The following is a 9,472-nucleotide window of genomic DNA, read 5'->3' as shown; positions in this document are numbered from 1 at the left end:
TAAATCAAAAAATGTTCATGAATTTCAAAAAGTGTTCTACCAATTTTCAGAACAATGTTTTTCCATTCTAGAAATGTTCGCAAATTCAAGAAAAATGTTAAAAAAAAGTTTGCAAATACTATAAATTGGTCATGAATTCAAAAAATGTACTTGATTTTTGAAAATTTGTAAAAGTGTTCATGCTATCAAATATGTTTCCAAGTTTAAAAAATGTTCATGATTTGAAGAAATTGAGAGTGATGGTATATCTCGGTGCTGCAACAAAATGTGATCATGGCCATTGAAGATTTTTTTTTCTCCCGCTGCAACGCACGGGCCCTATTGTTAGTCGATTTTTAGAGGACTTACATCAATCCTAAGAAACTCTCCCGTGTAACATTGGAATTTCTAAGGATTGTTTTGCATCCACATCCACTCAAATCTCTATAAAGTTTATCTATTTCAGTTGTTGTATGTCAAACACTTATTTCCAATAATTTATTTAGTTTTCTAATCATAGGATTCAAAGTACATAATACTCCCTCCATCCCAAAATAAGCAACTTTGTACGAAATCAGAGACACTAATTTTAGGATTGGAGAAGTATATACAGGAAGCTGACGCCCGCTTCGCCGCGCCAATTGTTGTTGTCGGGTCTATTGTGTAGTTTTTTTATTTAATCATTTCATTACCATTTGTTTATCATAGTACAAATGCAGATGCTCATACAACAAACACATACAATCATCCTATAAAAGCACGTATGCACACCATATCCCGATGAGCATCTCCAAGAGACTGAGTCGGTACATCATCTTGAGATTGACGAAGTAGCCGCGGACGCCTTCATAGTCTACAGGAATGTCTCCTCTAACTCAACGCACATCGTCGACAGGAATGTCTCCTCTAACCATGTGGCCCCCCTTGTTGATTGTCATTTGCAATTGTTGGATGGACAAAATCGGTACAGCACCCCCACGGCCTCTATCAAACCAACGCATCCAGTGGATGCATCCCCTCATGGGATATATACGTGGAAATCATCATAATAAAGTGACTGTTGATTGTCATTTGCAATTGTTCTAGCACAAATTTTACAACTCACTATAGCTAAATTGGTACGTAGGAATTTAGTATAACTATTTTCTTGTGATTTTACAAGAAAACGTTCCGATGATGAACTGCACTTGACAGCTTGCCGGCATATATAGAACTAGAAGTAGTTTATGCTTGAGGTACAGGGTAGCTATAACGCGTGCCGGCGCCCAAGCCGAGCTCGCCATTCGGTTTCTACCACTGCTGGAGCCCGTGCGCATCGAGGCTGCTTTGCGCGGTCTTCCACAGCATCGCCGATGGCAGGAGATGCGGCCGCTCCTTGTCCTTGCCAAGCAGGCGCCAGAGCATGTCACGGTACGACAGCGTCATAGACTTGCTTGCAACACAGGGAAAGCGGTCCATGAACTGCTGCCGCAGCTCGAAGTAGTCGATGAAGCCCAGGCAGATCCAGTCCTTCTCGTGCAGGTACAGATTCGGCACCCATGGAGAAAGCCGGGCGAACAGCTTCTCCATGCGCTCCCTGTGGCAACACGAGACTGTTGCCGCACCGGCCTTGATGAAGTAACTCGTGAAGTGCAGGTGCTTCTTGACCACGTCCTGCGCGTTCAGCAAGTTCATGGCCGCTGTCAGCGACACCTGCGGCGGATTGAATAGGAAGGTCGGGAGGTTCAGCTCCAGCCTCTCCATCATGTGCCGCCCCACGTCCAGCGCCAGTGATGCGCCGAGGGAATGCCCGACGAGCCAGACGCCGGCGCTTCCTAGGCCGACTTGGCCATCCATAAGTCCGTCGACCGCCCCGCACGCTAGCTTGGAGAGCGTGTCATTCTTCAGTTTGTTGATCAATATTTTGAAGTCAAGGTAGAGATCTTTCATCACCACCTCCCACTCCGGGTGCCTGGGCGTGGTGCCCCTGAAGGCGACGACATACCTTGGAGCGGCTGGGTGGCGGGGGCTGGGCACGTGCTCGTAGATAGCACCATATATGACCACATCCTCCTCGAGTTTCCGGTTGAGGCCGAAGTGAAAGGTCTCCCACCACGCCGGCGCCAGCGCCGCCGGCTAGGTCCTGCCCATCGCTCTGTCGCACTCGAGGACGTAAGCGCCTTTGACCATGCAGGCGACCATGCAGCGGCGGTGCTCCTCGTTGCCCCTGTGACATTGATACGTGTGGAGAGATCATCAGGCTATGCAGATACTAAATCTGGTTGGCTGGCTGGATCATATAACGTACCAGTCAATCTTCGCCGCGGAAGAACCGGGGCGCAAGATATGCTTCAGCTCATCGACGTCGAAGCGGTCTGAACCCATCGGTCAATATGATGCGCTTTGATCGACCTAGCTAGCTAGAGGTCTGAGGTGGCAGAAGCTAAGCTACCTATGATCCACAACATGAGCTTCATTTGGTTGTACTACTGAGCTTCAGTGCTTTGATTCTGCTAAAGTTGCTACGAAAACTTTGCTTATGTATACTCCGTTTACGTGTAGTTGCTGAAAATCTACTCGTTATTATCGGGAAGAAAGAGAGAAGAAGATGGCAAGTCAACTCGGTCGTAACTGTCTAACAGACCCAGTCACTAACATGACCCAGTAACTGTCTAACAGACCATAATATCATATTAACCAAGTGGAGTGTATAGAACGATGTATGGCTCCCTTCTCTTAAATACAAAAGACACGCGGCTTGTGTGTTTCTGAAAGGAAAGAAAAAAGGCAAGTGCAGTGTACGTACGTAACGTACGTACTTGCTCTTCGAATGCACAAGATCAGGTCAAATGTCGCGTTTTGGCAAATGATTGGCTCCTTTCTGACGGAAATGTTACTACTAGTAATATTTTCCACTGTTGTTTACATAGACCGGCGCAGGATTGACGTGGGAGTGTGCGTGAAATGAAGATATAGTCACTGAACTATTTTTCTCCGTGCAGCTCCGTCCCACAACTCAAAATATCTCATACGGTTCGCGATGACGAATTCGTCGCTGCCCCTTGTCCGGGCGCGATGCACGCGCGGCATCGCCTTCGATGCCGAGGACTCGCTCCACCATTTCCTTCACCGCGCAGGCCGCCTTCGATGCTGCAAAACCCGGCGCTGTCGCTATGCACGGGGCTCCGCCGCGACCTCTTGGTGCACTGTTGGATAAGGAAGAGGCCCGTCGTCTGGTGGATAAGGAAGAGGCCCGTCGTCTCACACTGTTGGGCGAGTGCCACGGCGTGACCCGGCCTCCGGATGCGGTGGAGGTGATGCCTGCAAGGGCTGGAACATCGGAAGCTGAAGAAAAGGAGCAGAAAAGGTTCACTAACGAAACTGAAGTTCGTTTGGCGGAGAAAGCCATGGCGGGAAAATGGAAAGGCGCTGCCGATCGGTGGATGTGGACAGGAGTAGATGAGCGTGCGCCATGTGGTTAGCGAGTGACGTGGGGCCAGTTATAAGCTCGTAATTGTACCCAGGCTAAATTATCGATCAAGAAATGAAGTCTCAATGACTCATCTCCTCTGTTCTTCTTCTTTCTCAAGTCTCTTACTCCTACCCAGAATCTTTAATGTTCTTCTGAATTGGTGTTACATCTAATATAATCATAGGTGTGGTTTCTGGTGATGGAAATCGGAGAGGGAGATCCCTTTTTCAAAAGATAAAAATAATCACAGGTCAATTGGTATTCAGATCTTTGTCGGTCTAGTGTTTCGATGTCTCGTACACTCTTTTTCCTTTCTCGAATACACACGAGTGTGCGTATCATCTATTAAGAGAAGAAGGGGGAAGGAACCCTAAAATAATTTTACAGGGCACGGCTACATGACACCCACGCCAACTCCACCTTACTCTACCTAGCACACTGTGACTACTCGCCCTGCGCCCACCTTAGAGCTGCCTCGATGCCCTGGTGCATATCGTCATCGCTGCGGAGCAGTCCCGCGTCCCTCCATAGCACGTATTCGCTAGCAATTTTCCGCAACAAGTCTCTGAGACATGGAGTCCTGCCATTGAACACAACGTCGTTCCGGTGTTTCCACACCTCCCAGAGGACTAGTAAGCAAGTCGCGCGCCTCGGCCTCGCCCGCTTCTTGGGCAGCCTATTTAGCCCGCTGCGCACGTACCAGTCCGATAGCGTCTCCTCCTGGCGAGGCTCAACACGCCCCAGGCCCAGCGCGGGCAGGACTCGAGTCCACACTTGTCGGACGAAAACGCAGTTCAGAAGCAGGTGGTTTATCGTTTCATCATGCTGATCACACAGCGGGCAAACGTCCTGGTGCGGCAATCCTCGCCTCGCCAGTCGGTCCGAGGTCCAGCACCTCTCCTTGATGGCCAGCCAGGAAAAGAACCTGCATCTTAGCAGCGCTCGCGAGCCCCAGGAGAGCGAAGCCGTGGGCGAAACCTAAAGCCCCCAAAACTTGGCCTGGTAAGCCGAGCTGGCCGAAAATTGCCCCTCCTTGCTCCAGGCCCAGGTAATAGCGTCGCTGTCGTACTCCTTCAGGCGGGTGGCCACCACCGCGGGCCATAGGGACAAGAATTGCTCCAAGGTGGTGTGGTCAATGGCCGGCCCAAGGTCCCGCGCCCAAGCATCTGAGGTTATGGCTTCGTAGACGGTTCTTGAGTTCTTCACACGCGCCGGGATGCGGTCATAAAGACGTGGCACAAGCTCTTGGATGCTGGATCCCATAAGCCATCGATCCTCCCAAAACAAAGTGCTCTTGCCATCGCCAAGGTGCACGCGCGCTGCCGCCTGGAAGAGTAGTCTTGATTCCTTGGGCACGGGAATGGCAAACTCCACCCAAGGCCTGGAGGTGTCCGTCTTTTGTAACCAGATCCACTTTGTCTGCAAAGCTACATTCATCCAGCGCAAGTCTAGCACGCCAAGGCCACCTGCCCACTTTGGACGGCAGACGACGTCCCAGGCGACTGCACAGGCGCCTCCTCCTGCCTCCGCCTTGCTGCTCCATAGAAAACTTCGACAGATTTTGGTCATTGCTGCGAGCGTTTTGGGTGGCAGCCCCAGAGCTAACATTGAATGGATGGGTATCGCTGTGAGGACTGATTGGATGAGAAGGAGCCTGCTGCTCTTCGACAGAGTCGCTGCCTTCCAGTGTGGCAGCATCGCAGCGAGCTGGTCCACGAGTGCACAAAATTGCACTGCCGTTTGCTTCCTGATGGTGAGGGGAAGGCCAAGGTATTTGCACGGGAACTCGGCCGTCAAGCAACCAAGTATATCACGGACAAGTTGCATTTCCTCCTGGGTGCACCGGATGGGAAGGGTTGCCGTCTTGGCAAGGCTCACATGCAGCCCAGAAGCGTGTCCGAATATGTCGAGGATCGACGAGCACGCTGAGAGCTCCTGAGATTTCGGCTTGAGAAAAACCATGACATCATCGGCGAACATGGAGAGTCTTTGTTTCAGGCCAGAGCGCGCCAATGGGGCCAGCAAACCAGTATCGGTGGCTCTCGCGAACAGCCGGTGGAGTGGCTCCATGCATAAGATGAAGAGCATAGGAGAGATCGGCCCCCCTTGCCTGAGCCCGCGGCAGTTGAAGATGGCATCGCCCGGCCTCCCATTGACCAAGATTCTGGTGGACGAAGTGGAAAGCATGCCACAGATCCAAGTGATCCATCTCTGCCCAAAACCCATTTGTCTCATCACCTCTAGCAGGAATGGCCATTGAATTGAGTCGAAGGCCTTGGATATGTCAAGCTTCAACATGACAGAAGGGTCACGCAGCGCGTGGAGGCGCCGGGCCGTGCACTGAACGAGCATGAAATTGTCGTGCAAGGACCTCCCCGCTACGAATGCGCTCTGATGATTACCCACGAGGAACGGTAGTTCGCTTGCAAGCCTGACAGCCAGAGCTTTGTCGAAGATCTTGAGCGCCCCGTGTATAAGACTGACCGGCCTAAAGTCCGTGATTTGAACCGCTCCTGCTTTCTTCGGCAAGAGGACGACGATGGCCTTATTGATCGCCGGGAGGCCGCACATGTCACCTCTATAGAACTGGCCCATCGCCCGCATCATATCATCTTTTATAATGTTCTAGCAAGAGGCATAGAAACGTCCCGTGAAACCATCCGGCCCAGGGGATTTGTCCATTGGCATGTTCTTGGCGATGCGCTCAATTTCCTCGATCGTGAATGGGGCTTCGAGGTGAGACAGGTTCTTCCATGGAAGATCAAGGGCGTCAAGCTGGAGCGAGTACTCACGCTCGGGGGCAGTTCCGAGCAGCCCGGAGTAGAACTCGTCTACCGCGGTTGCGATTTCCTCCTGATTCGTGAACGTCTGCCCGTTGTGTTGCAAGGAGAGGATGGCATTCTTACGTTAGCGATGACAGGCCTGACGATGAAACTAAGCGGTGTTGGCCTCGCCATCTCTGAGTTGCAGCAACCTCGATCTTTGCCTCGCTATTGTCCTCTGCAATGACGCCAGCCCGAGTAACTTCCGCTTGAGCAGTCTGCGCAAGGCGTGCTCGTCCAGGGAGAGAGCCTAGAGTCCATGGCCTCATCGAGCCGTGCAATGACCTCTAGGGCGATGAGGTTCTGCATCCTGACATTTCCGATCCACCGATCGCTCCAACGTTGTAGTGCTTTGGCCGTGGCTCGCAATTTGTTATCCAAGGTCAGGAAGGCATTATCGTGCAGGGGGACCGACTGCCAAGCAATCTCCACCGTCTCGTGGAACCCATCAGCTTTGGGCCAGAACGCCTCGAAGCAGAATCGCTTCCCCATCATGATATCGGCGTTGAGGTCAAGTAGGAGGGGGCAATGATCAGAGACTGCAGATCCCAGGGCGGTCAGGAGGCATGTCGGGTAAAGATCTTCCCAGCAGCTCGTGGCAAAAACGTGATCGATCTTTTCTAAGGTCGGCCTGAGCCTCTCATTCGACCATGTGAATTTTCTCCCGTTTAGATACAACTCTCGCAGCTCCAACCTGTTGAGCTTGGCACGGAAGCGGGCCATCATGCGGTGGTTCACGGCGCTGTTGTTCTTGTCCTCTGGGTCTACCAAGAGATTGAAATCTCCCGCTACTATCCAGGGGCCTGCATGTAGATCCCGGATATCAACCAGCTCTTGAAGGAAAGCAATCTTATCCTCGTTGCTTTGAGGGCCATAAACTCCCGTTAGCCACCATTGGCCTCCACTTGCCGGCCGGACCAGCCCCGTGGGTGTGTTCGTAGTGCGGTGAGGGTTCGAAACTGATGCCATGGTGACATCCCATGCAAGCAAAATTCCCCCACGGGTTCCCACAGCAGGAAGGTACTCGAAATTCTCGAATCTATTACCCAGACAATGTTTCACGATTTCAGGTGATACAGCTTGGAGCTTAGTCTCCTGGAAGCAAACCACCGCAGGGTTTGCCTGTTGGAAATATGCCCTAGAGGCAATAATAAAATGGTTATTATTGTATTTCCTTGTTCATGATAATTGTCTATTGTTCATGCTATAATTGTATTAACTGGAAACCGTAATACATGTGTGAATACATAGACCACAACATGTCCCTAGTAAGCCTCTAGTTGACTACCTCGTTGATCAATAGATGGTTATGGTTTCCTGACCATGGACATTGGATGTCATTGATAACGGGATCACATCATTAGGAGAATGATGTGATGGACAAGACCCAATCCTAAGCATAGCACAAGATCGTGTAGTTCGTTTGCTAAGAGCTTTTCTAATGTCAAGTATCGTTTCCTTAGACCATGAGATTGTGCAACTCCCGGATACCGTAGGAATGCTTTGGGTGTACCAAACGTCACAACGTAACTGGGTGGCTATAAAGGTGCATTACAGGTATCTCCGAAAGTGTCTGTTGGGTTGGCACGAATCGAGACTGGGATTTGTCACTCCGTATAACGGAGAGGTATCTCTGGGCCCACTCGGTAATGCATCATCATAATGAGCTCAATGTGTAAGGAGTTAGCCACGGGATCATGCTTTACGGAACGAGTAAAGAGACTTGCCGGTAACGAGATTGAACGAGGTATTGGGATACCGACGATCGAATCTTGGGCAAGTAACATACCGATGGACAAAGGGAATTGTATACGGGATTGATTGAATCCCCGACATCGTGGTTCATCAGATGAGATCATCGTGGAACATGTGGGAGCCAATATGGGTATCCAGATCCCGCTATTGGTTATTGGCCGGACAGGTGTCTCGGTCATCTCTGCATGGTTCCAGAACCCGTAGGGTCTACACACTTAAGGTTCGGTGACGCTAGAGTTGTTATGGGAAATAGTATGTGGTTACCGAAGGTTGTTCGGAGTCCCGGATGAGATCCCGGACGTCACGAGGAGTTCCGGAATGGTCCGGAGACGAAGATTTATATATGGGAAGTCCTTATTCGGTCGCCGGAAGTGTTCGGGGGTATATCGGTATTGTACCGGGACCACCGAAAGGGTTCCGGGGTCCACCGGGAGGGTCCACCTGCTCCGGAGGACCCTATGGGCCGAATATAGAGGGGAACCAGCCCCTAGGTGGGCTGGGCGCCAAACCCCGCTAGGGCCCATGTGCCTAGGGTTGGGGGGAAACCCTAAAGGGGGCGCCCCCCTTGGCTTGGGGGGCAAGCCTCCCCCCTTGGCCGCCGCCCCCCTCTAGATCCATCTGGAGGGGGCCGGCCCCCCTCTCCCTTGCCCCTATAAATAGAGGGGGGTGGGAGGGCAGCCGCACCCCTGGCAAGGCGCAGCCCTCTCCTCCTCCAACTCCTCCTCCTCCGTAGTGCTTAGCGAAGCTCTGCCGGAGAACCACGCCCCATCCCGCCGGCACGGTCACGTCGCCCCCGGCGAGACCTGGATCGACCACGCCTATCACAGTGATCTGGCGGCCCATCTGAGTCACCGTCCTCAGGCGGCGGCGGCGGCCCACCCCCAAGACGAGGAGCGACCGGATGGCCGAGCTGGGAGATCTCGACTAGATACCAGAGCGCGTCCGGCAGCCCGTCCTCCTGGCGCACCGCCCTTCTGCCGTTTTCTTCCACCACCAATATTCTACGAGCTGGAATCTGCGCCGGATCATCTGTACGGAGCCAAACCCGGAACGCCGACATGTCGTCGCGCCGGGTGGTGATGACCGCCACCTTGACGACGATGCCGATGCCCCAAAGCAGGGACTCCGCCACCCGCCGAGTCCAAGCGTGAGCCGGGACGCCTCTGAGAGCTAGTGGAACCAGGAAAGGCATGGATATGGCAGTGGCCTGAGCATGGCGCTGCCAAGGCCACAGAAGGAGCGTGGCTTGCCCGGCCTGGGCATGGCCACCCGACACCAGCCTGTTCCGCAAGGCACTCTGGCAGCGGGGGGAGGGGGGAAGCGAGTCGCCCCGGCAGGCGGCGGGCCCGCAGGAGGAGGGCGCAACGCTAAACAGGGGGGAACGAGGGCCGGGAATCCAGCCGGTGGCGGACCGCTCGAGCCCAAACGAAGCGCCGGGGGCGGATGAGGCGGCTACGACACCGGG

General features: G+C 52.8%; 1 pseudogene; it reads right to left on the bottom strand.

Moving 5' to 3' along the window:
• Positions 1-1,203: 1,203 nt before the first annotated feature.
• Positions 1,204-2,343, bottom strand: LOC123120943 (GDSL esterase/lipase At4g10955-like; annotated as a pseudogene).
• Positions 2,344-9,472: the final 7,129 nt, after the last annotated feature.

Source organism: Triticum aestivum, chromosome 5D, assembly GCF_018294505.1.
Source record: "Triticum aestivum cultivar Chinese Spring chromosome 5D, IWGSC CS RefSeq v2.1, whole genome shotgun sequence".
NCBI lineage: Eukaryota > Viridiplantae > Streptophyta > Magnoliopsida > Poales > Poaceae > Triticum > Triticum aestivum.
This window is presented reverse-complemented; position numbering and strand designations above follow the sequence as displayed.